This window comes from Zootoca vivipara, chromosome 6 (genome assembly GCF_965207765.1).
Source record: "Zootoca vivipara chromosome 6, rZooViv2.hap1.1, whole genome shotgun sequence".
In the NCBI taxonomy this organism is placed as follows: domain Eukaryota; kingdom Metazoa; phylum Chordata; class Lepidosauria; order Squamata; family Lacertidae; genus Zootoca; species Zootoca vivipara.
The window spans coordinates 42,123,056-42,150,908 of NC_142589.1; the positions used below are offsets into that span (position 1 = coordinate 42,123,056).

At 42.5% G+C, this 27,853-nt stretch overlaps 1 protein-coding gene across 2 annotated transcripts in view; it reads left to right on the top strand.

The window, feature by feature from the left end:
- The window catches only part of CDH11 (cadherin 11), a 104,158-nt gene that overhangs the window by 14,449 nt on the left and 61,856 nt on the right, over nt 1-27,853 (top strand). Inside the window, exon 2 of one of the 2 annotated variants that reach the window (XM_035118381.3) lies at nt 24,013-24,133. The gene's annotated coding sequence lies outside the window, so the exon portion shown is untranslated. The remainder of the gene's footprint in view (nt 1-24,012; nt 24,134-27,853) is intronic. The other variant, XM_088672012.1, reaches the window with a different exon arrangement.

The window sequence follows — 27,853 nt, forward strand, 5'->3', positions numbered from 1 at the left end:
TTCTCTCCCCTCCCCCCTCCACTTCACTCATACACATTGTTATGACCTCTCTTTGTAAAACAAAACAAAGCACAAATATTTACCGCCTTTTCCTTTCTGTACTTGGGGTATTAAATACTCTAGCATACCTACCCACTTAGAATAACACTTCATGCACTGAATAAAGATTATGCAACCACAAAGATGGTAGATTTTAAATTCAGTCTTTCTTTCTCACACACTCGGATTCATCCTTGGTCTTTCTGCCAAGACTGAACACTTCAAAATGGCTTCCTTTAGCACCCACAGAGGCATATGGTGAGTGACAGACATTCCAAAGAGTTGGAATAACCAATGGCCCTGAAAGAGTATTGATCATGAGCCTATTGTCTGCCATAAAGTTCATAGCTAAGAAAAGGAAGGCTGGGTAAGGCAATGCAGCAGCCTATTTCTCTGTCCACATTTAGTTATAATCTTTACCAATGAAAATAGATATGCCCTTTTTCCATTACAATTTCCTCCCCTTCGAGAAGGCTGCAAGCCTCTCAGATTATCTAGCAAGTTCTCTGTGCTCTCTCTCTCATTTGTACCAGGCAAGCCACTCCTTTTCAAAAAGCTTCGGGGATCTTTCAAGCAATGCCATAGTTTAGAAATAATGTGGCAGGAAGAAACGCAGAATACAGGGGCTTTGAGGCAGATGATATCTACTAAATCTAACCAGGAGGTTTGAGTTTATAGAGCCTGCATTTCTAAGCAAGCCTGAAAGGCTTGGCATGATTTCAGCTCCTCCAAACTGAGCTCTGAACAAGCTTTTATGAACTAAGCCTTTAGGTGAAACAAGCTTTAGTGAACTGAGCTTTCCAAGAGAATTATGTTGTTTTTACCGTCTTCTGCTATTACATTTCATAAATAAAAAGGTGACCCAAGAATGTTCTTCCATTTCTTTGGTTTGAAAATAGCACCATAATTACATTGCAAGTGGATCCAAAGGAGAATGAAATGTCTGGTCATTTCTAATTTAAAACTAACAATAAGGATATGGAATTACCTCTTGAGTTCAAAAGTGTGTGTATATAAAATGGAAGGAAACTTAATTTCTCCACCATTTTTAATTTTTTTAGTCTACGCTGTTGCTTCGGTAGATACTACATCAAATTTTTTTTTTAAGTCTACACTGTTGCTTCAGTAGATACTACATCTATTTCCATTGAGAATGCACCAATTTGCTTCTGCTGGTGGTGAAGCACCTGGGGGGGGGGGAAATTGCCTGATCTTCCCCAATGTCACAGAGGGGGGGGCAGGCTCTGACTAGCATTGGATAAACTGCTGGGATTCTGGAAGGGGATTTGTTTATACTATGCTAGACAATTTGGCCATCCACCAAGCCCATATTTCTTCAACCTGGTGTCTTCCGGATCTTTTGAAACACAACCCCCATCTGCCACATGCAGCATTGCTAATGGTCATGGGAGTCATGGCCCAACACATATTTGGGTCAGTTGTCAAACTGAAAAGATGGAGACAATCTTGGTTGTGAGTCCTGGGGTACCTGCTCCCTTCCTTGCAGGCCTTTTCCCACATGGGCTGGGAGGGAGGGGCTATGACTGACTCAAGCTACAAAAGCTGAAGCTGCAGAACAGACCGTTGGGCTGGAGCAGGCATGTCAAACCTGTGGCCCTCCAGATGTTTTGGACTACAATTCCCATCTTCCCCAACCACTGGTCCTGTTAGCTAGGGATCATGGGAGTTGTAGGCCAAAACATGACATGCCTGGGCTGGAGTATTGTTTAGGGAGGGTTATGTGGTAATTGTTCAATTTGGTTGTGTACTTTTTGAAGTGTTTTATTTAATTTTTATAAATAATTTTGCTATGTTTGTAATTATCTAAATACCTTTATTTTGTAAGCTACCTTGAGTTAACGATGGAGAGGCAGCATACAAATAAAATTATGATGAAAGTGCTCTTTGGGGAGAGCCTACAGCTCAGTGGTAGAGCATCTGCTTTGCATGTTGAAGGTCCCAGTTTCATTCCCCAGCATAGGAGCCAACTCCTGGGGGCCGTGGGTGCTTGGGCACCCACAACAATATACGTAAGTGTGTGGGCTGGGCACCCACAAAGTCAATGAGGAAAGCAGTGGTGCTGCCTCTAAGAGAGAAGCATTTCAACTCTGCCCTCCGCAGCCAGCCAGTGCGCATTGGCGGAGGAAGCACACCTCCCCCATCACCACGATCCCGGTGGGGTGCCATCGTGGCTCTCCCCCTCCCGCGATGGGCACCACGCCCCCACAGGCGTCATGCCATGCTCCCAGGATTTGTGCTGCGCCCCTGCGGGCAGCGCACCATGCCCCCGTCTGCTCTCCATCCCCGGTGCCAGAGCATGAAGCTCCGCCACTGCCAGCAAGGCACCCTTTTCGGGGAGGGGGGCTCGGACATGGAGGCAGAGCCTCTCTACCTTCAAGAGCAAGCCTCTCCCCACAGAAAGGGCTGCCGTGCTGCCTGTGGAGAGGAGGAAGAAGAGGAGCAGCTACTGAATTGCAACATCCATACACGCCCAGGGCCGGCTCTAGGTAGACCCCCGGTGGCGCAGTGCACCAGGGCGCTGGGCTGGTAGGCCGGGCGGCGCGAGGCAAAGCCACACGAAAACCATGCTGCGCCCTGCGAGGGCGCCAGTGCAATCTCCGCCCCTCAGCGCCAGGGCGGCCGACCTGCTCGAGACTGCCCTGTACACGCCTGCACATAGTGCATGTGACGTCACATGCAGACATGTGTGTGTGATGTCACATGGAGAGGTGCTGCTAGTCAGTGTAGGCAGTACTGAGCTAGATGGACCAATGGTTTGAGTTAGTGTAAGGCAGCTTCTGATGTCCTTATCATCTAGCAATTTCCTAACATTCAACCAAAATCCAATCTTCTCCAACTTAAGCCCATTAGATGCTGCTCTGGGCTCTAGAGCAACAGAGATCAGGGGAGTGCCCAGATGTAGTACCTCCTATCCCAATTAGAAATAACCAGCCTTTTTTTTTTTTTTTTTTGCCTCTCTAGTTGCTAAATGTCTGCAGGTGAGAAGACCAAGAGTTTAATCTAAGGCTGTAATTGAGAAGCGGAATGACTTAACAGGCTGCATCCTGTAATGTGACAGATAACAGGAACTAATTGCAGAGATCGAGTGATGGTCATTTAAATATTTTAGAGCTGCAGTATGTGCAAATGTGCTCTTGCATTCAAACATACACAGCTCTTTTCTTTAAGCAAGCGCTGCTGACTTAAAGGGATGCTGTCATCTTGAAAATGATTATATCTGAAAATTGTGTACTTACTGTTGCTATTGATTAATATAACCGAAGGATGTTAGAAAAATCTATTTTCCACAGGCTGTTTATTTTGTAGCATAGCCACTCTTTATGGTATTACACTGTTTGCCTGGAGCTGATCTATTTATTCCTGAAGTATGGATGTTCTCAAAAAACCCTCAGCCACGCAGTAGCTGCTTAAAGTTGTGCAATTGACAGTCACATCTCATGGGGATATGGCCTTCCATAACCACTGGTCACACAATTAAGCCCAAATTCCAATATGTCTGCAACTGGAAGAAAACAGGAGGGTCTCTTAACAATGTAGCTGGCAGTGCCACCACACAACCAGCTATCCATGTGGAACAGATATAGCTAGGCAGGGAACCTTGGGTCTGGGGGCCTGCTCCATGCCACCCTTGGGTGCTTTTCCCTAGATAGACTTTGTCTTTAAACTGTGATTATGTCTATTGCCTGCATGGATGAAGGAGAACTCTCTCTGCCTCTGTACACACACAAACACCTCAGACTTTTGCATGGCTGGAATGCCGCCTATGGCACAAAGATAAGGATCACATCTGTTGCTTCCCCCACTTCTACCTCTGACCCTGCCTACCTTAATAAGAGAATTAGACACATTCATGGAACAGAGGGATATAAATGTCTACTAACCATGGTGGCTATGAATATCTGCCCCCCATAATTGGAAGCAGCAGTGCTTCTGAATACCTGTTGCTGGAAACCACAGAAGGGGAGATTGCTCTTGTGCCCAAATTCTGCTTGCAGGTTTCCCATAGGCATCTTGTTGGCCACTGTGAGAACAGGATGCTGGACTAGATGGGCCACTGGCCTGATCCACAAAGCTCCTCTTATGCTCTGATGATGAAAACAAACCATGGCCACAAAATGCAGCTGTAAAATTTGGTTTCCTGAGCTGGGGTCTTACTGACTGTGCAAGATGTTCTCGGTTCCCTCCTGACCGCCTTTGTTTTTGAAATTTACCGTTGTCACAAACAGATTGGGAGCAAATTTCACATGGCTGCCTGACCTGCATTCACTGAAGCACAGCAAATCTAAGCGAGCTTGTGAGTCCAGAGACAGCACCATTAAAATAAAAAAAGCAGATACCCCACAAATGCCAAAGCTGTTGTTAGCTGCTGCTTGCTGGTGTTGCTTGATCGGAGAACACAAAACAACTCTTCCGTCTGTGTCACTAGATTGAGAAGACAGAGCATCCCTTGTTTGCCCGTAGCCATTTATATGAAATCTAATTGTGTGCCGCGAAGACTGTATATGAATTGTCCTACAAAGATCTGCAGCGCTTCGTTTAGTTACATGACATTTCATTTCTCTGTGTTCCTCCAGAATAAGCATTGCAAGCCATATCCTTGATCCTCCTCTGATTTAAAACCAACAGCTCCCTGAAAACCTATTAAATGCTGAAGATTGGTATGTTTCCTGAACTGAAACAGGATAAAGGCAGAATCAATGCTTACATCAGGAGTCTGTTCGGGCCTGCTAGCCTGCATATTTCCTTTGGAATTGAAAGTTAATCCTAAAGGAAACTATCAACTGACTTACCATATCTTATTTGTATCATGATATCCTGAACCAGGTGGCTGATTTAAAACAACAAGAAGCTTCCCAATTGTGTGTGCAGAACAGGGCCGGCTCTAAGGCAAGGCTGGGTGGCGCAGGGTGCCAGGGGGGCGCTGCGCCCGCCAGACAGCTGCGGTGGAAAACGGGGCGGGAGCACACCGGAGCGATCTTCACACCACGGTGCCAGGGTGCCCGATATGGTTAAGATGGCCCTGGTGCAGAACCTACATAACTTGTTAGGGCATAGTTTGATGATAGAATGACAGTCGCTCTCGCTCTCCCATCAACTGGGTGGCGCCCTTTGCATGGCCGTGTGCAGCACCCTGATCCCTGAGACAACAGCAGAAGTTCCTGGTCTGCCTCCCCACGTCACAGCCCTTTGAGGTTCCTGCCAAACCTCTCTTCTAATGAACCTATCTGTGGCGGGGGGAGGCGGAGCTCTTCACGTAGAATGTCTGCTTTGCAAGCAGAAAGAACAAGGTTCAATCCCAGGCATCTTCAGATAGCTCTGAGGATGTCCCCTGGCTGAAACCTTGGAAAGCCACAACGGTAGAGAGAGAAAAATTCTTATCTCGTTATATATATAGCATATTTGTCAAATGATTATTCTCATATTGTAATGGGTTACTATTTGGTAAATGACCAACTGCCTAGCCCTAGTCTTCTGCTCTTGACTGCTCATCACAAGTTGTAACTTTGGCACAAACTGTAACCTGCACGTAACACTCCCCAAAGACTTTGCTGACCTTTCATGTGCAATTAGCTCAAGGGTGAGGAAGCTGTGACCCTGCAGACATTGTACTACAGCTACCAACTTCTTGACTGTTCCATGTGGGTTGGGATTAAGGAGAGTTGGAGTCCAACAACATCTGGAGAGCCACAGGTTCCCCAGCAGCAAATTAAGTGCTCCTGGTTTTGATTTTTAGGAAGTGTCCTCCTGCATTTCCATTTGCAAACAATGCCAAAAATAAATAAATAAAATATATAAATAATAATAATAAATAATAATAACAATACTATGCAACAAGCTTAGATCTAATGCCGTCATCTTCTGAAGAAGGGAAGCTCTCATAGCCTCTTGGGGATCTTGACTGTGGCAGCTGCCAGGAAGGTTAATGAAGAAGATTTGAATTATTTATGCACGAATATTAAAGAGGTATTAAACCTGAGGAGATGTCAGAAGAATGCCTATTGCTGAATGATCAAGATAAAGCCTTTCCAACATTTCCCATTATGTGTCGCATAATTACTAAAACCTGAGCTGATCCTCAGACACATTTTATTTTATTTTATTTTTATTTAGTTCATATACTGGGGAACTTTTGAAGCCTAAACTGCTGGCAAGGCATAAGGGTGTGCTGTATCTTCAAAGTAAATTCACCAAAGGGCTGAAGTAGTAGTGATCTTGTCCTCTAAACAAGTTTGATATGGGACACATGGACTAACTTCTTGATCAAGACAGCACAACTTATTTACAACGTGAACCTAAATGTTTGCATTGGTGTCTATATTTGAACAGCCAGATAAACATTCCTTCCAATATTTTTGGGTGAGGAAGTCTTCAGTCTGGACCATTGAGTATCATTATCAAGTTTGAGTAAGAAACTGTCTAGAGGTAAAAAGAGACTCTGTGTAATTCCTTTCCAATATCTTCATTCGGGAAATTTCTGTAACATTTTCATCATTTCATCATCCTGTTTGGTGGTGGGACAAAAGTTTAGTCGTTTAGTCGTGTCTGACTCTTCGTGAACCCATGGACCAGAGCACGCCAGACACTCCTGTCTTCCACTGCCTCCCGTAGTTTGGTCAAACTCATGTCCGTAGCTTTGAGAACACAGTCCAACCATCTCGTCCTCTGTCGCCCCCGTCTCCTTGTACCCTCAATCTTTCACAACATCAGGGTCTTTTCCAGGGAGTCTTCTCTCCTCATGAGGTGGCCAAAGTATTGGAGCCTCAGCTTCAGGATCCGTCCTTTCAATGAGCACTCAGGGCTGATTTCCTTCAGAATGGATAGGTTTGATCCTTGGGACTCTCAAGAGTCTCCTCCAGCACCATAATTCAAAAGCATCAATTCTTTGGCGATCAGCCTTCTTTATGGTCCAGCTCTCACTTCCATACATCACTACTGGGAAAACCATAGGTTTAACTATACGGACCTTTGTTGGCAAGGTGATGTCTCTGATTTTTAAGATGTTGTCTAGGTTTGTCATTGCTTTTTTCCCAAGAAGCAGGCATCCATGGAGTTTTCTTGGCAGGGATACTGGAGTGGGTTGCCGGTTCCTTTTCCAGGTTGATCATGTTTGGTCAAAACATAACTTCTCTTATTTAAGCCCCTTTGCCACAACAAGGCAGTGATCCATGAAGGGGGAGAATTAACCATATGAATGTCAAATACTTTCACAATCATGGGGCATGTGGGTGTGAAATGGAGGGTGAGTCATATTTTATTATGGTTTTTATATATGTTGGAAGCCACCCACAGTGACAGGGGTATATTTATTTATTTATTTATTTATTTGCTTGCTTGCTTGCTTGCTTGCTTGCTTGCTTGCTTGCTACTCCACTATCCAAGTTAACCACAATCCTTCTCCCAGTTGGATGTTAAGCAAAGAATGTGGGGAATGGTGGGGGATAATGGATGCTGGTGCATGTGATGGTTAGATGGCTATGATCTCCAACTTTTCTCCTCGCCCACCAACAACTCAATGTGAACGGAATGTGGCTTACTTCTAAGTAAACAGGTTTGGAATTGCAGTGTGCATTTGAGGTAACTTTTCTCATGTTGGTTAGCTGAAACATGACAGATGCGAATCTATGTGGAAATTGAGTGTATTGTGACATTACTATATTTTGCTCCAAAACCTTCAGCTTCGTGGGTTGTACATAGTTGGATATTTTGAGTGAATGTGGTTTGTTTTGCATAGGAGAATGGGCAAATGAAATTGACTTAACTGAGTGGAGTGGATAATAGCTGGGTTTATGATTGCTAAGAAATGATTTGTGAGATGTTTCTGTCTTTTTATTATTGGCTTTAATTGAACTAATTCATTGGGGCACACAGCTTAGTTGCAACCAGCTAAAGTCCCGTTGATTTCAGTGGGATTTAATTGTGGCTAATTTCTGCTAAATCTAGCCATGTGTGTAGCTAGATTGCAGCAAGAAGAAATATGCTAAAACACCTGAAAAGGTGGCCATTTTCTTGAAGTTTAATTCTTTTTTTAAAAAAATAGTGAGGACTGAGAAATGTATTTTAGTTCCAGGTTTGTTTGGTTTTTTTTGTTTTTTTAAAAAAAGTAGTGCTGTGAATTAACTTTCTTATGATTAAGACAGATGATTATGACAACCTAAAAGGTCATTTTTCGAATGAGCTGTAATTGAATTGTGGAAATATAGTAAGAATATATACACAAAAAAAGTTAGAAGGAATACCATAGCGTTCATTATGTGAACTGGGACTTTATGCGGCTGGGACTTTAATTCTGCAAAAGCATAGGGTTTGCTAATGTAGCACTGATCAATAAGTCCACTTGTACCTCCTATGGGTGTCATAGGCAGTGTCAGAAAATATTTCCCCTGAAATCCACTATGCACAAAAAACCATTTGCTCTTCCTGATCAGTTCCTGTTTGCACTAGCTCTGCCTCTTCTACAATGAACACACCTCCTTAAACATGCCCACCTTTCATTCAGTGCTATTACTGGACATTCACCTTCCCTTTTCTGAACAGAAGGGAGAGGCAAAAAGCTTCTCTGTGAGCAAGCATCAACATGACTGATGTAGACACTTTCCCCCCCATGAGGGCTGCATGCCTGCATCATTATTTGGTCTCTTTCCCCACTCTTTTAGATGTGGCAGCCATTTTTTGTAATGCCACACCATGTCAATGACTAAAGAAGTTGGAGTTCTTGATTGGAGCACACACAGACAATGTATAGGAGGACAAGAACTCTGGCCACAGAGATAAAATAGGGCTGGATTGTACATTCTTGTATATATACTTGTAAATCTTTAGATTTCTTTTTTATACATTATTTACATGTTAGTTAATGAGGGTCTCTGACGAATATATATTCAACTTATTCCAGCTGAAGAAGAATTTTCGAAACAGGGCCCAGTCCTGGCCATAAACTTCACCTGGTGTATAAACCTCAAGAAATCTATCTAAAGAGCCTTTTTGAAAAATTTGAATCATTTGAACTATTAATCCAGCACTATTTTATCTCTGCTGCCAGAGTTCTTGCCCTCCTATAAATTTTCTGTGTACAACGGACATTTTTTTTTAGGCCACCCACCTCAACAACAACAAAAAACCCAGCAATTTTGTGAAAGGCACCCACAACCCTTCCTCTAAATTCCAAATGTGCCTGACACCCAAAGAGCTCAGTGATGGCTTTTCATACAGATTGCTCTTCAACACTACTCTTCAAAAAAGCACAAATACATTTTATGATTAGTGAGTATGAATAAAATCTTGCTCAAAACATGAGTTTGATCTTTGAATTTTGAACATACTGTGGAAGCAGTTACATTTCAATAATTATATGAAAAAGAGATATCAAAGCAGGAAAAAAGAACACCTGTAGTTTGTATTGATTCATTATCTTGTTGGAGATCAAAGCATTCCATTTCAGAGCGGTAAGAGATAATGAACAACAAGAGAAAGATGCCTGTTAGCTGAGTTAAAAGTAAATGATTTGGGGGGTTTTTGTTTGTAAATATGAATCAAACTTTGCTGTTTTCCTTCCAAATATCTGTGTCATTCTTTAATATGTGTGTGATCTCATCAAAGTTAATCAAGGTTTCTGTGTCCCATTGTTTGTGGGGATTGTAAATCACCATCACTGAAAAAAATAGCGAGATGTAAAGATGTGCAACTTGAACTGAATCGGGTGAATTATTCACTCACATATTTTGTGTTAGTGTAAGAGCCATTATAGAATAAATATTGGTTTGAGGCTAGGAAGACTGGATTCTAATTTCTGTTCAGCCATCAAATGTACTATGGGTGACTTTGGTCCAATTCCTGTCTCTCAGCCAAACTCTCCTCAAAGGCTTGTTATCCAGAGGAGGACAATGAAAGCCCCAGCTGCACTATACATTTAAAGCAGTATAATGCCACTTGAAACATCCATGGCTTTCCCCCAAAGAATCCTGGGAGCTTCAGCTCATTAAAGGTGTTGAGAGTTGTGAAAAAACCCTATTCCCCTAAGGTTCCAAGAGTGGTTAAACAGGCAATTCCTCTTCACAGGAACGCTGGGACTCCCAACTCTGTGAGGAAGTCTCTTAACCATGCTATGCACCCCTAACAAACTACAGTTCTCAGGATTCTTTGATGGGAGTCATGGCTATTTAAAGGGGCACAATGCTGCTTTAAATGTGCAGTGCAGAAGAGGCCAAAGATGAGTGGCCTAGAAACCATATCCTATGAGGAATTGTTGATGGTTCTGGGTATTTTTGACTTGGAGAAGATATGATAGCATATGGTATTAAGCAGTCATATTATAGAGACCTACAAATATCTGCCACATAGATGAGCAAATGTGTTTTGTTTCTGTTGTTCCAGATGGTAAGACCTGAGTCAAAGGGTTCAAATTGCAAGAAAGGGGATTCCACTAAGCAGCAGGAAGAATTTCCTGACGGCATGAGTTCTTGGACTGTGGAACAGACATCCCGTGGGTGGGGTGGGGTGGGGAGGGTGGACTCTCCTTTATAAAAGAATTTGGGGTTGGATGAGCAGCTACCAAGGAGCAGTAAATTTCCTCCATCAGTAAGGAGTTGCAATGGGTGGTTCTTGAGGTACCTTCCAACTCTGTGATTCCACGAATAGGAAACACCTTCAGCTCTTGTTAAATCCTTGGGAGAGCAATGAGACACAAATATGGTAAATAAATAAGAACACATTTTATTATCAAGGGCATATACTTCAGTCAAAGTGATAACTAGTTAATAAAACACATTTAAGATGGTGCAATAAACGAAACTGAATATTATGATTATTTAATTTTAGTTATTACCCTTTAAGTTATGTTTTTTCAATATGGAGACAAAAGTGAAAAGGACTAGTAATACCTATGTAGAAAGCAAAACAAATAGCTTATTGTTATGGAATTATGAACCCCTTCTTCTCTGGAAAGAAAATGACTTTTTAAAAATTTCTTTTGGAAAATGTGTAGTAATAGATGTTTCTATCCATCCTGTGAACATTATTTACCAGTTTAATCTCTACAAAATATTTGAAGTCAGCTATTACATTTATTGATGCCCATAACTTTTCAAAGGAAGCAACAGAAAGATGGGATTTGTTGCACACACAAAAATTACTGCCTGTAGCTTATTTCCAAATTGTTTGTTTGAAATTGCCCCATTCTGAATGAATATACACGTAAGGTGTGTAGATAAAATACTTATGAAAGCATGCTTCTGCACTGTGGTTTATGAAATATGGAGAGCATGCTACATTCAGAGGAGATTGTGTTCAAATAACTTTTGCGGCACCCCTCGCCTGGGCGGGCTTGCTAGGCGCTGTTGGAATGGCGGTTAGCAAGCCTGCTGTTGCGAGGGGATGTGGTGGGAACAGTGCACCGAAAGGAGGCCATTCGGGTACTGCTCCCGCCACCCCCCCTTCGCCTGGGCAGGCTTGCTAGGTGCCGTTGGAACGGCGGCTAGCAAACCTGCTGTTGCAAGCGGACATGGCGGGAACAGCGCACTGAAAGGAGCCCTTTCGGGCGCTGCTCCCACCACCCTGAACATGAGCAGCATGTGGGGCTGCTGGGCGTCCCAACCCAGCGCCCCTGATGGGGAGGTGTCCTGGCGCACCGCGCTACTAAGCCAAATGGAAAGGAAGACCCTGCGTCTCACAAAGTTTGTACAAACAAATTAGGATGGATGTTTGATAACCCAGACATCCAGATGTAAGAAAAGCCTGCTGGATCAGGCCTTTGGCCCACGTGGTCCAGTATCCTGTTCTTGTAGTGGGCAACCAGATGCATCTGGGAAACCTGCAAGCAGGATTCAAGCACAATAACTCTTTCCCCTCCTATGGTTTATAGCAGCTGACGTTGAGAACCATTACCGCCTCCTGGAGTAGCCATCTATTATGGAAAGCCATCCAAAATTGTACTGTATCATAAAAGCTGGGGGAGGGAGTGAAAAGTCATTGCTTAGCTTCGAAAGCACAATGAAGTGAATTTCAGGAAACCTGCCATGAGGGGAGAGTGTTCCACACCTGGGTTCCTACCACTAAGAAAGCCCTCTCTCTGAAAGTCCACTCCCTCACCTCAGACTTCAGTGGCACCAGAAATTTCATTATTACTATTATCATTTTGCTTCCTAAATAATGATGAAAACAATAATTAAAAGGTTAAATAAAATGTACCTGAGATCATGAAATGAATGTTCAGTCATAACTATTAACTTTGATCATGGTCAATATGTTGGCATCTTTTTAATCCTTTTCTCCCTGCCCCCCCCTTCCAATTCTACCTTGCTTTGCTCCTAAGTCTTCATTAGAGACAGCCTGTGTAGGCATGTGATTTAGAAATCATGACTTATTAAACTGCCAATTGTTTGTTCTACAAAGGATCACTGGAGACGCCAGCTTTACTGAACTTCTCAGGAACTTAAATTAAAATCAATGAGAAGTGTGTGACTAACATCCCTCATGGAATTCTTTGAGAATTTAAGGGTTATTTTTAATTTGCTAGCAACCGGACTGCTTTATCCACTTTAGAGTGGAGCCTTATCATCTGCTGACTTCAGTTCTTTACTGCTGTTTCCCTACTGAAGCTTCAGCAAGTTATTTTATTCTGTGCATGTTATTTTCGCTGCTCCTGCAGCATCGTTATCAGTTAATAATATGGCTTGTTTTCCATATCTATCAACGTTAGATTTAGGCAAAGCACTCTGCTGGGCCATATTATTAGTTCTCAGCTGCTGCTTCCAAATTATTGGCAACAGCTATATAGCTGCATGAGCCAGCCAAATAAATGTTATGATTCATTGATGTCAATAGGGAAGATAAGGGTGTGCTTAGATCCAGCAGTGACACACAAAGGGGCTGGAATTCCCTGTGGTGGCACATCATTTGCCAGGCAAAGGGGCTAGGATGATGATGGTAGCCCCACATCTGTGGGACAATCAACTCCACCAAACTGGATGCCCCCTGCCTTTGGGCCTCTTGACTTCAGCTCATCCCACCCCACCCCTCTTCCAGCTAGTTTAAGTGCCAGAAGCGCTGGGAGGATGTCGTGGCCACTCCACCCTCCTCATGCATACTGCTACTGCTTCAGTTTCATTCAATGAAATAAGTAGGGCATAACAGCCTTGCACATAGTGCAGGACTGGCATCAGCCACTTCACAACATCAACTTAAAAACCACCCTTTGCGACATACAATGACCAGTAAAAACAGCCAAACTTCACAAAACAGAACAGAGTTGAAAGAAGGTGGTGCTTGGGGACTAAATGGAGGTTGCAAAAGAACTGATAGGTCTTAACAGTCCTTCTCAATGTCAGTAATGAGGGAACCAATCACATTTCCTAAGGGAGGCAGCTTAACAAGCAGGGCATCACTCCAGAGAAGGCCAACTGGAGTACTGATTGTAATGAACATCTTATTGCCATCAGCTGGGAGCAGGGCATCCAGTTACAAATGGGCATCCAGTTTGTATGTGGACAGGTCATCTCTTCAGCTACCTTGGTCCTAAACCATTTATGACTTTATAGGTAATCACCAATGCCTTAAATTGTGCTAGAAATGTAATGGTAACCAGTTATGCAGAGAAATATACTGGTATAAGAAGATACCCATTCGAAATACTCCCCTATGTAAGAGATTCCCGTGAAACAGAAAACTAGCATAACAGGGGGAGGTTCTAGAACCTTTGATCCTATGGTATGTTTTCTACTTCCAGAGATATTGGGAACTATTCAAAATTGGAACCCCCCTCCCCTCTTATCATCTGAAGTGGTATAGTCCATCCACCCTCAGTTTCATTCTTTTCTCATTCTGCTGTATGTCTAGACTCGGACCCAGAATTCTGCAGATAGAGACATTGATACTAGAGAGAGTGTGTTACTGAAGAACTGCTCTATAAATACAATAGAATGAGAGAGTAATGAATTCTGAAGTAGTATAATAGACTGCTTCATTTAAAATTCTATATTAAAATAAGACACTTAGCACTGTAGTTTAAAAACTAGTTCAGCAGGGAGCGGATAGGGATCGGCCCTGACCCACTGATGGGCTAGCCAGTGAATTGCAGGAGGTTTAGTACATGGGAAAGCACTTAAAATCATTTCCATCACTGCCACTACAATCTGGTGACTTGCAGTTGCTCTCTGTGTTTTCAAAGCAGGGGTCTGTCTGTCTCAGCCTTACCTGGAGGAGTAAGCAAAGCAGATGATATACCATTGAACTTCACCACTGCCACCTCCTTCAGGTCTGAGTGAGGCAATAGGGGAACATGTCTTGAAGCCACAGGGTGGGAACCCAACCCAACCCTGCAGCTTCCCTTCCATTTAGCTATGCCTTGTAAAAATGCAGGCAATGCAGTAACTGGTATTTATGCATCATTTTATTCTGTGAACTAGCATTAATAGCAGGAAGAGGGAATTTTGGGTTTTGCTATTTTGAGTGCTGAATCATTCTGACGGAACAACAGCACCCAACACATTGTGGGAGAAAACCAGCTAAATTTCAGCAAACAAGTTTTTATTTATAATCTACCAAGTAATGATGGCTGCTGCTGTTCCGTATTGCAAGCATAGTTGGCTTCACAGTCGTGGTGGGCAACAGACATTGTTTTCTGGAAATTACAGTGGTTACAATTGGCTAGATCTCTCTAGCCTTGTTGTTTAAGTGCCGATCAGACACACCTCTGGCTTACTGGCCAGCTTCTGCCTGATTGACTGTTGGGACAATTTAGCAATCCTTTTGGAAGATATTGATAGACTTGGCAACAGATGTTAATGTTACGGCTACATGTTTAAACTTTAAGTCATTCTTATCTGTCAGATTCTGCTTGCATATTTCACCTTCAAACAACTCCCACCCCAAACAATAGTAATGAATCCAAAACCAAGCACATTAGTCTCCATGATCAACATAGGTGCCCATCTTGCAGACACAGATTCATTACCATCAGGCTGGCATATCTTGCAAATATTGTTGAACAGCCTGCGAACCCCAAGCATGCATAGCTGCCAAGTTATCCCTTTTTTACAGGGATTTTCCCTTATGCTGAATAGGCTTCCTCGCGAGAAAAGGGAAAACTTGGCAGCTATGAGCATGGTAGACTTACTTTGGAAAAAGCCAGCATCTGAAGTCAACATCTTTGGACATCTGCTGAGGCCCATACCTTGGCAGCCGTTCCAGTGATGACCTCCCTTGGTCTTGCTGCTACTCCCTTCCACATTTGCCACCTACTGGTTTACTCATTTTTTGCTGCTGTGGTGGCAGCAAAGGAGAAGTAGCTGCTGTCGTACCCTCAACAGCCTTTTGTTGGTATTGTTGAGCACACTGGCGGAGGAAGAGGGGGTGGGGGGAGTGCCATGCCCCCGGCACCATGATTCCGGTGGGGTGCCACGGCGGCTGCCCCCCTGCGCGCTGGGCGCCATGCCCCCAAAGGCTACACGCCACACCCCCAGGATGTGTGCCACACCCCTGCAGGTGGTGCACCATGCCCCTGGGGCATGTGCCATGCCCCTGCCTGCTCTCCGCCCCCAGTGACAGAGCATGAAGCTCCACCACTGGTTGAGCAGTTAGCAGCAATGGCAATGAGTACAGTGGAGTCTATTAAGGGAGGGGACAGCTTGCTCAATCCCCAACCCCAAATCCTAGAGCCAGAGCAGGCTTTTATTTTCAGTCCTTGGGCTATCTGCCACCAGCATGCCCTTGACAAACAAAATCATGTTTTAACCATCTTCATAAGAACTTATGACAGGACTGGGGGATCCTGTGGTCTTCCTGATGTCAATGGACTACAACTCTCAGCATCAGCATCCCTGACAATTGGCACTGCTGGTTGGGCCTTATGGGAGTTGGCGTTCAACAACATCTGCAGGGGACAAAGTATTGCTTCATTGTGAACAAGTCTTTAGAGCTTTGTACAGATGAGGTCTGGGGAAATCAGCTTCTCATTTCTCTGCTACAGCAAAGATCCCTTTGAAACTTTTTGTTTACTCAGTTCAGCCTGGTAAACATGCATAATCTTTTTAGTTTCTCTATTATTTGCAGCTTTTGTTTGTTTTCCGAGACACACTGCTCTAATATAGATTCATTACAAATGTATCAACAGAAATGATCATCTTAGAATCAATTTTGGCTTGGGCATATTGTTATCCCAAACCAATTTGGAAATGCTTATTGTTCCTCTTTTTTTATTTCTATCAGGATTAACTAGTATAAATCTTCTTTTCTCTAGCATCCCCGAGAGGCACACTTTAAAGGCAGCCTCAATTCAAAATTCTACAGCATGCTTCAAATCCTATCAAAAATACCCTGAATCTTTAGCTCTTGATGAGGTATCTACCATAACTGATTGCTGGGACCAGTTGCTTGCATGCCACATCCCTTTGCCTCTTCAGCCTGCCAGGAATTTGCTCCCGTGAATATCTTCTCCTGTCAGAAGGCATCAGCATTCAAGAAAAGGGCATAGGAATAAATATCTGGAAGGACTGCAAAGCAATCTCCATTTAACAAAGGCCTCACATTAAACATTGTGCTGTTAATCAAACTAACGAGTCCTACCGAATACTTTTGCATAAGGAAGGCAATTGCATGCCTTGCATTGGCCACATAATTAAATATAACAGAAAGGCATATATGTATATCCTCTGCAGCTCATTTTAACAACCACTTAATGACTGTGGAAGTGTGACACAACCCTGAAAGGAGGAGAGAGAACCAGGAAACAGTCTGTTATAGAGGAGTGTTGGAGGGAAAGAAAGCCAAGAAACTTTCAGCCAATATTGGGACACTCCACCAAGGAGCCCTTCCCTTTAAGGGTCATCAAGTCACTTGGCGTTTGTTTATCTGGGGGCTGATTCACATGGTTGCCATGAGGAAAGCCTGCCTATTTGGGTGAGCCTGGTTCACTCATGTCAACACCACTTGATTTCTCAGCATTTGATCACTGCACGTTAAGGGAAATGGTCCATAGATAATTGGCAGAGGACATGCTTTATGTAAAGAGGGTCCCGGGTCCAATACTGGCAATTCCAGACAAGGAAGATACAGCACATCCTTTGCATTCAGAGCATCCCAAGTTCAATCCCTGGCATGTCCAGTTAAAAAAAAACATCAGGCAGTAGGTTCAATGTAAGGCCAGTATGATTTGTTTCAAGGACTGAGCTGGCAGTGAGTCACCAGGAGTCTTGGTGGCTTGCTCAGTGAAGAATGCTGTTAAAAACCCATTTCTCTGTGTCAGCTAGAATATTGTGGATTTTCAAAAATAGGGATTTTTGGTGCTTCTACCCCTTCCCTCACAAAACCCCACCACCCTTAAATGTCTGTATTTATGCCCAGCATTCAGGGTAGCTCAGTGCTTTCCCTCCCATTAAATAAATAAATACATAATGCTTAGGAGTCCCTTGTGGCTTGAGAATGTTTCTCCTCCCTCCTTCCCTTGGAGATAAGCTAAAAGCAGAGGGAGCAAAACCTCTTACCTACCCAAAGGGATCCCAAAAGGTAGAGAAGCTGGGTGAGTTGTCTAAGTCACCAAGGCTGTTGTGCTAAATTATTACTATTATTGTTGTAATATTACATTCATTGGTCACTCTTTTACCAAAGTAACTCAAAGTGACTTACAATATATAAACAAGAACATACACAAACACAATCCTGTTTTTTAAAAGGAGGGGTGAGAAGGGGTGAGGTTGTCTGGACAGCAGACCAAGCAGCCACACAGCAGTACCAATCGGTGATTTTAGACTCTGGATTTAATGGTCTATGGTGGCAAGAAAACTCTTTAGATGTGTTTACTTCACTGGGGAGGGGACCCAGGTGGCGCTTTGGGCTAAACCACTGGGCCTAGGGCTTGCTGATCAGAAGGTCGGTGGTTCGAATCCCTGTGACGGGGTGAGCTCCCATTGCTTAGTCCCAGCTCCTGCCAACCTAGCAGTTCGAAAGCACATCAAAATGCAAGTAGATAAATAGGAACCTCTATAGCGGGAAGGTAAACGGCGTTTCCATGTGCTGCTCTGGTTTGCCAGAAGCGGCTTTGTCATGCTGGCCACATGACCTGGAAGCTATACGCCGGCTCCCTCGGCCAATAATGCGAGATGAGCGCGCAACCCCAGAGTTGGTCACGACTGGACCTAATGGTCAGGGGTCCCTTTACCTTTACCTTACTTCACTGGGGATGGGAAAGAATCCCACCCCCAGCTCATAATTAAAGGCGAGCCTACCTGTTTTACATTTTCCAAAACAAAACAGGAACAGGAATTTAGCTACCCTTCAGAATTTACCCTTCTCTAGATTTTATGATGCAGTTCTGCAGTCAAGTAAGGCCTAGAACAGGCATCCTCAAACTTCGGCCCTCCAGGTGTTTTGCACTACAATCCCCATCATCCCTGATCACTGGCTAGGGATCATGGGAGTTGTAGGCCAAAACATCTGGAGGGCCGCAGTTTGGGGGGTGGGGTGCCTGGTCTAGAAGAATGCATTCGCCAAGGTAAAGTGTGCATAAAAATGAATATATTAGTAAAATAGCATATAGGGGAAATGGCTTTGCAGAAATGTGTATATTAAGCAAAACTGCAGATTATAAAGTCCTTTCATGAGGACTTTAAAAAACAAATCTGCAAACAGGTATAGAAATGCCAAGAATTGAATTTAAGATTTGAAAAATGAGAAACAGAGAAAGACCAAAGACTGCTGCATATACTTCACAAACTTCAGAATGTACTAAGATAGCTCTGATGCATTGGGTGGGCTCTTGTTCATTCTGTTGAGGGGGACAAGGGACTTATAGCCCAAAGTTCAGCCCTGACAGCATCACTGCACACAGGTCACCTTGTCACAGTTCCCCCAAGTATGGTGAGATATATTTCTATTTAAAAAATTGTGTGTGTGTGTGCATGCATATGCAATTTTAATGCAAATTGTCTTTTGTCCTCTTTTGATGATGCTCAAGTGGCTGCCCTGATGTACACCTGTGAGGCACTGTGAAATAAGCCAGGGTCAACGGGTTGTATCCAATGCAGACTTCTATACAGAGTTCACCCACTGAAAATAATGGACATGACTAACTTAGAACCATTACTATTCCAAGTACAACTTAATTGGATACAACTCCATGTCCCCAGGAGATCCCTGACGGTTTGTAAATGGTGTGTGCGTGCACAAGGGTGAAGGGATTAGTCAATTCATTATTTCTCTATTGCTTTTCTACACACACACACAGGCTTACAAAGTGAAAAATTAAATACATCAAATGAAAAAAAACAAATAAAATAGATCTAGTAAAACGAACTGAAAACACATCAACCAAGAGCACTAAATAATGCAGAATACCACATCATAAATGGAAACAGTTAAGGCAGCACAACAGTAAACTCACAGCCAACAGCCATTTTTTTAAACCAAATTCCATTTCAAAAGGTGGCTGGAGGAAGGTCTTCAGGACTAATCTAAAACAGGGATGGGGGACTTGTGGCCATCCAAATGCTGTTGGACTCCAACTCCACTTGCTCCTCTAGCATGGCCAATGACCATGGACAAGGAAACACTAAGCGGAAAATGTTGCTTTTAAACAACAGCTGTAGTTTGAATGAAGCAGGATTGGAGAAAAACTGTAATACGGAAAGTGGTGATTTTAAACAATGGCAGTGGTTTGAGTAGAGTGAGCAGAGGCAGACAGTGGAGGGGGGAAGTGGCAGCTTAAAGGAAGGTTTGAGTACAGGGAGAAAGGAGTTGGGAAAGGCTCTTCTGTGTTAGGTTTCTGGTGTCAGCTTCTGTGTTGAGCACATCTTTGCTATTTTTCTCCTGTTAAAACTGGCTGTTTTGTCTGAGTGGAATGGTGGGGGGCTGGTGAGCAGTGTGAACAAGGGTGCAGCTCCCAAAGTACCATCTTAAAGAGGTCCTGGAAACACACTGAAAAATGGTTGAGTCAATGTTTACATATTCCTTCTTTATAGAAACAGTTCTGCCATGGCAAAGAGCAAATTGTTTACAAAAAAACACCACCCCCTGTATGTCAAAAGCCAACATTCTTTCCTCTCTGAAAGGATTGAAGCATTAAAACGTGCAAAAAGTTAAAGGAGATTTCTAAAATGCAATGTGGATGCAGTTTTGTGTTTTTTTTTGTTTTACTATAGATAAGTATGCACATTGAAAGATGGGCTGGGACAAACATTTGACAATGGCTGAAATAATGTTTGAAGAAACTGAGAATAACTGTGAAGTGCCAGAGTTTTTTATTCTGCTGAATGAAGCTTATGTGGATTCAGAAATGTCTAGTAAATAGAAGTGTCAAATACATTTCCCCCTTTCTCTCCTAGGCCTCTTCTGCACTATACATTTAAAGCAGTATCATACCACTTTAATCCCCTTCCGATTAAACTAGCCACTACTGGGCCAAAGCTTTCCCCTTCTGTTTGCCACAAGTTTCTGATTTAGAAAAATGCCTTCTTCGTATTTGCCCAGGGAGTTCCTTGGCTGATCTGTTATGGTCAGGTCAAAATGCATCAGGGGCTGACCCAGAATTGACAAAGGTCAGCTTTGACCATTGTAATCGACAGTCTGGGGGAATATTCATTGAGCCATGGGTCTGTTCAACCCAGCCAAGTCCATCTGAAAGTAATTAGTTTGCTGCCACCAAGCTTGGAAGCAGCCCAATGGTTTCGTTGAGATTTGCAAAACTAAAGCAAGAACACGGCCCTGAATATTTTATAAATTGCAGGGGGCAGATTTTAAAAAGGAAGGGGGAAATTGGTAAAATTGTGGATTCAGTTGTGGTGTCAAGGCATATAAAAATTTGCAAGGCTTCTCTTGCTTAAGGTATCACACGACCTGAAAATTTGTTTTTAAAAAGTGATAGACATGAGTGTCTGAGGAAATATTTTTATTTCCTATTGTTTGCTCATTGTACATTGAAACTGGATACAAAGGTCCAGATATTTGAATTAAATATCATTCCGCAACATTAGTCTGAACTTCTGATAGGCTTTTATTAAATATTTAAGAATTATCTCTCTCTCTCTACTTTTTTTTTTAAAAATGCTCTTATTTCAAACTTTAAAAGTGTTTTAAACTTACCTATTTACCAGTTCTCCCCCCCCCTTTTTTCTTTTTTTACTTACTGGATTTTCCCTGGAAAGGGTACATCTGGATTAAATGAGGGGGGAAATGCCTGTAGGCATTTTGTTGCCAATGGCATTTAGGGATGCAGCAAGCAAGAAAGAAAAAGCACACACCAGGACCGACCGTCAGTCTCAGAACCACTACCCATCTGAAAGCACCCTAAAACTGAGAGTGATGTGCCACGTTAATGCATATACATCTGGCATATACAGTAATGATAAATGTGGGCCTGAGAAAATGAAACTGCAATGGTCTCATATTTTGTTATAGTCCTTGTTCTTATTGTTACTATTGATGCAGTCATGGTGGCAAACATACTACAAATCTGCAAATATTTATTTAGTTCTCCTCTCATAGGGGTTTTTTTTCTAATAGGGAATTATTTGGGGACAATGAAAGACATTTGTAAATTAAGCAGATAAGCCCTTTGGCAGACAATGATTGTTTTGTTGAACACAAGAATTCTATTGTCTATTGCTTTAGTTGTCAAGAGCCCAGGGAGCTGAGGATTTATGAGGATGTTACAATGGTCTTTTCACTGTGCAGTCTAAGAAACTGTGAGATTCAGTTCCTCTGCTTTTCAGCCTCTAATCTTTTTATCATGCAAGGACAATACAGGATTCAGCTGGTTCTTGGGACCCAGGACTGTCAATTTAGCATCAGGCACTGTGAAGTAATTACTACAGGGACAATGGGCTGGTTTTTTGGACACCCCGTTTCTTTGCATCCAAAGTACCAACAGTTTCCAAATCCCTACGGTTGCCACTCAGTATAAACCAACTCCTCAAGAAATGCCTTACTTAAAAAGAGAAAAATAATAATATTGTTATGAGTTGGGCTAAAAGTACCACTATATCAGTTCCATTCAAATTACATGTTTATTGGTGATGAGTTATTGATGATACTTTCCACTACCCCCTCCCCTTGATTGTTGCATTTTGACTTTGAACACTGCAACCTGGAATTGGAATAATTAAGCTGGGCTGTCAAAAATAAATCCAAAAATGGCTGTTATGGATTTTCCATCTGTTGCTTGGAAATCATAATCAATGCCCATGGTTCTGTCTTATGACAAATATGCTAATCCATAATATGTTATAAAAGTTATGTATAATTCTTCTTAATGAGTTATTCCTAAGAAATATACCTTAAGAAGTATCAGCTAGTCGGCATTTCTGCATTATGCATCCATATTATGCATCCATATTAATACCATGAGAGAGGAAAATACAGCTTTCAGTTTAAGTTTCCCATGTTTACCACCTGGGTTTACCTTTCCTTTGTGGGGGATCATAATTAATTATTTTCTGTAATGTACAGGTTACAAAGGTCAAAGGCAGGATATAAGCCCATGACACATTATAGTAGCTATGTCAGAATTCAGAAACTGCAGTGCAAATGCAAATATATGCATCTCTCTCTCTCTCTCTCTCTCTCTCTCTCTCTCTCTCTCTCTCTCTCATCTATCTGTCTATCTATCTATCTATCGTCTATCTATCTTCTTGTGAGCCAGTGGGAAAGTAAGTCATCTGAAATCTTGCAACTACTGTAGCCTGTGAAACAACCACAGGCATTCCAGGGTGTCTGGGTGTTAAGCAAAAGTTTGGTGGTTCGAGCCCCCTGCCCCTGGAATGCCTGTGGTCAGGATTCCTGCATTGCATAGGGTTGGCCTAGATGATGTCCCTTTTATCTTTACAATTCTATATAATAATAATAATAATAATAGTTGCTGCTGCTGCTGTTGTTATTCAAGGCTGAATAAACTTTCCTCCATGCTTTCCTCCTCTGCATTCTACCACCCACAGAAGTTTGATTGGTGGGTATATGGGACATGACCTCCTCAGATGTAGTGCCCAGGCTATGGAACTCCCTGTCCCAGGGATGGCTCTACAGATAATATCCAACCACAGTGCTCATAATCCCTGACCACTGGCCATTCTGACTGAGGGTGATGGGAGTCCAACAATATTTGAAGGGTTCCACAGTGGCTACCTCTGCCATATCATAGTCCATCAAGTACCCCCAGGAAGGAAGGAAGGAAACCACTGGAAGAAGGTATCCAACCTCTTCTTGGTTTTCTTCTTCTCTGATTTCTACTATGCTAAACTGCCATGAACCAAACTGGAAGTTTCATTCTCATTTCATGCACTTGCTGGAGAAAGGAGGATGGGTCAATTAGCCAGGCAGTTTGGACCATGACATCATCACTTGGAAAGAAAGAAAACATGTCCAGAAGTTGGACTTCTGCATTCCCTCTCTAAGATGCCGATTATCAAAGAGCACCTGGCTGGGGCTTTAATCTCATCCTATATTGGGGTTTGACCCCACATCTCCATGGAACTATGGTCGAAATTCTAACTACAACACTACATTCACTCTCAAGCATCTATATAGGTCTGCAGTCCACAAGAGCAAGCCTGTTTCCCTCTCACTTCCCTTTCTAATTTGTCTCGCAGTGCTTCGAAAGGCCTGAGCTAGCAGAATCTTCTAATTGGCTGCTGCTTCAAGACTCTAGCTCTTACTTTTGCAACGGTGTCTCTTACACATGGTAATGATTCCAGAGCCCATTTTCTTTCATGATACTCTGTTTTGTCTCGAAGGGAAAGAGAACAACATGTGGGATATTGACATGGCCTCCAGCACTTTAATTATGGGAACTCCCCCCCCCAAAAAATGTCTGTACTGGTTATTTTTAAATATTGATGTGGAGAGGCTCTTCCCTCCTTCAAAATTCCCCAGGGTCCCAGGAAAGGGGGAATGCTTTAAAGACTTTATTCTTTTATTCAGCCTGTATTGCCATTCTGAATTTCAACTGAACTCCACCCCTCTTTTCTTTTCCAGAAAGAATTGGGATACTGGATACGTTGGCATCACAGAACGTGACTCTTCACTGGGAGTGCTGACTTTCTGAAATGGGTGGAATATGCTACTTCAATTGGCAATGGGTTTCCAGTGGGTGAAGGTAAGATGCCTGATCACAACAGCTTTCGCTTCAAACAAGGATGGAATCCTATTTTTCCAGAGAGAGAGAGAGATGTAGTTTCCATTTATTTCTTATATGGAAACCCTACATGATTCTGATGATTTCCCTATTAAGAGCACCTGTGTGCTTCCCTTACATGATGGTACTCACAGAATATCAATACATGTTAATTTGTATGCATTTGAATAACTTTGGCCTACTGACACAAAGAAATTAGTAATGGAAATAGTTGCTAGATTTCTTTTTTTTCCATTGCTGAAAAGCATTTTGCTGAATAAATTGTAACTTGGTTTATTTATGTCCTTATTTTATTTGAGCACAACATATTTCAGTTTAGTGTATGCTAGAAAATGTACGGTATTGATGTATACATGTTTTTTTACTGGCTCTGTGACCAGATAAATAACTTTGGTTTACTGTTGTTGGATTCACATGAGAGGAAGAGTGCCCGAACATGGCATGACTGGCACCCTCATCTAAAGATAGGCACAGCTGGGAATCAAAATGGCGCACGCCAATCTCAGAGCGGCAGCATCCCACTCAGAGTGTGTTCAGCAGCCTTCCCTGCTCTGTGGTATATCCTGTTGGAATGTGACTTACTACTAATTGGGAAGCATGCAGGCCATTATCAATGAAGCTTTCCCAGTTAGGGCCAACATGCCTTTAAAATTGCACACCGCTGGTCTTGCCTTCACTGTGACCTACAGTATTTCTGCATTAAAGTATGATGCCGTGAGGAAGTGGTTAGGGAGCTGTCAGGACGTTACGAAGTTGTGAGGGGTTGTACAAGGAGAATGGGTGTCGGAAAGTGGTTGCAGAGGAATAGTCAGAACTATGGTAACCTCACTCAAAGCACAAAAAGGTGCAAGCTATGCCAGCACTCCCTTAAAAAGGGGGGGATACCTCCATCGGTGCTGAACCATTTATCTCCTTGAGGTTTCTTTTCTATAATAATAATAATAATAATAATAATAATAATAATAATAATAATAATATATTATTTATACCCCGCCCCCAGCCACTTTCCCCCAGCCACTTTGTAATTATTATTATTTTAATCACTTTGAGGTTTCTGGTTGCTATTTTTGTTAGAAATAGTGTTGAGCTAGACCAGGGGTGAGGCAACGCACACTTAGGTGCTAGGGCTACCTTTGGGTCCTTTCCCAGCCATGTTCCTCTCGCTTTGCACCACCCTTGACCGTTTTTGCCTGGATGGAATACATCCTTAAACACCGATGAATGTCTCTTGCTTGCCTGGATGGAGGATAGAGAGTTGGTGTGTGTGTATATATAGAAACTAGCCTCCTGTGTAAAGGTACAGTTTGTATTCATCCCTGCTGTTCTCACTTTTTTTGCAGCTATTCTCTGTTCAGTTGTGTTGGTTATTTATTTTTATTTTACCATCTGAGACTCTGTAGATTCATGTTTTCTTTTTTTCTGCTGAAACATAAGAATTTTCACATTTTAACTTGCCCCAAACTTTTTTCTGCATTGGCCATAATAGATATCATGCCAGTAACAGCCTTCTTAGTTGCCATCTGATGTTAAGTTCCCAACTGAATTACAATGCTCATAATACAGTGCTTAGGCCTATGACATTACAGCTTAGTGCTTAGCTGACTCATTCATATTGTTTTGCAGGCAGGGTAGCAATGTTCTGCTTGACAGCTGCTTCATTTCTGCTCAAAATGTCCTTGAGTGTTGATAATCTTATTTCTGGCAGCTAAATGCCCTGTGCGCTGTGACATCTCTTTAAAAAAAAGAAAAAGAAAAACCCTCAATACAGAAGAGCGTATGTGACATTCATTTGCCAGTTAAGGTAGACTGTAGCAATTAGTCTCGAGAGTTAGTAACATTGATTTGATGCTTAAACAGACAGTGATCAATTTGATTTGGTAATGACATACATGTGTCATCTAAGGGGAAAATACAGCACTTCAAGTCTCTCTGTGTGGTCCATGGGACTCTACCTAGGTTACATCTCTCACCAGGGTTCCTTTGTACTCCGCTTGAGTATTCTTGCCTGGCTGGAATGAGTCTGTGAACTTTGCCGGTGCTTCTTCCTTGCCTGGATGGTGGGTAGAGAGAGGAGCTTTTTGTGTGTGTAGAAATTGGCCTAACGTGCAAAGGGCTGCTGTACAAATTCACAGTGCTGCTGCTCTGCCAACTTTTGCCTCTATCCACACCTACCACTTGCATGTGGCCCCCAGAAGGCTATTGAGGGGGGGATGTGGCCCTTGCCCTGAAAGAGAATCCCTATCCCTTTCTTAAACTATCTTGGGGCCGTTGAACACATTTAATGGCAAACTCAAAGCTGTGAAAGCTGAAGAATGTTTCCCTTTTGCAAATGTGTGTATATGTGTATGTGTGGAAGTGATAGTCTCCACATGTGTGTGCTTAGGCATGTGGGTTTTAGTTTTAGGTTTTTTTTTAACTACCTCCTGTCAACATTTCGGCTGTCCCGGGGGCCAGTTGTCAGACTGGTCCCACAGGCCAAATATGTGATTGCTCTCACAAACGTGATGAACAACACACAAGTCAGTAAATAAGGCTAAACTGCTTTATTTACATATAAACAAACTGGGAGCTCTACATCATGGCTCCCTCTCTCTGGCATAACAGCCAGTAAAGAGAAAGAACAAAGGAACAACAGTCTACGGCACTTCCACTCTGTGGGAATGAAAACACATACAGTCATATGATACACAATAACCCTATGACTGCAGACAGGGAATGAATCCTAACACCTCCACCCCATACTTTTCTTCCACCTGTCTCAACTGAGGAAAAGAGGCTGGGGAATGAGCTTCTAGAAATCCTAATTTTGGAAGCGTGGCGTAAGAGGAGCTCTTACTAATCTGGTAAACAAAGGTCCATTTCCTGCAGTTACAATGGAAAAATAGAAGGCTAATTGTAAGTTTTGTGCCTCCATCACTCAAAGCTGTATCTACAAATTCATTTTTCATTTTTTCTTTTGCCTTGGTGGCCTTGTTGAGAATCTATTTTAGTCAGCGGGGGAGCTCATGAAGCATGATCACAACCTTGAAATGTCAATACATGAGGAACAGCAGGAGATTATCAGGTTTCTATAGGTACATGAACATCTATCATGAAATTGTGGTGAAATTATGGAGACAACATCCAAGAGCCACAGCAAAGCAATAACTTTTTTATCAGGAACAGCTACCATTTTTTTTTGAGTTCTTTAAGAACAGTTACTTATTCAAAAATCCTAATTTCAAATATATGGTAATTGGAATTGAGTTGACAGAGCAAGACTAAGACTTTGGGAGTTTGGTGAGTAACCCAATGAAGATGTTGACCCAGTGTGTGGCAGCTGTGAAAAAGGCGAAATCCATGTTAGGGATTATTAGGAAAGGGATTGAAATAAAGCTGCCAATATCATAATCCAGTTCTAAAAATCTTTGTGCAGCAACATGTGGAATACTGTGTATAATCCAGGGGGCAGCATCTCAAAAAGGATATTACAGAACTGGTAAATGGTCAAGGAGGCAATGGTTATGACATTGGAGCATTATAGTTTTTTTCGGGGGGGGGGGGGCAAGTAAGGGGAAACATGGTAGAGGTGTGCAAGATCATGCGTGGTGTAGATAATCTGAATAGATAGCGGCTTTTTATCCCTTTCTCACTAGAACCAGAGGCCACCCAATGAAGTTGAATGTTATAAAATTCAGAATA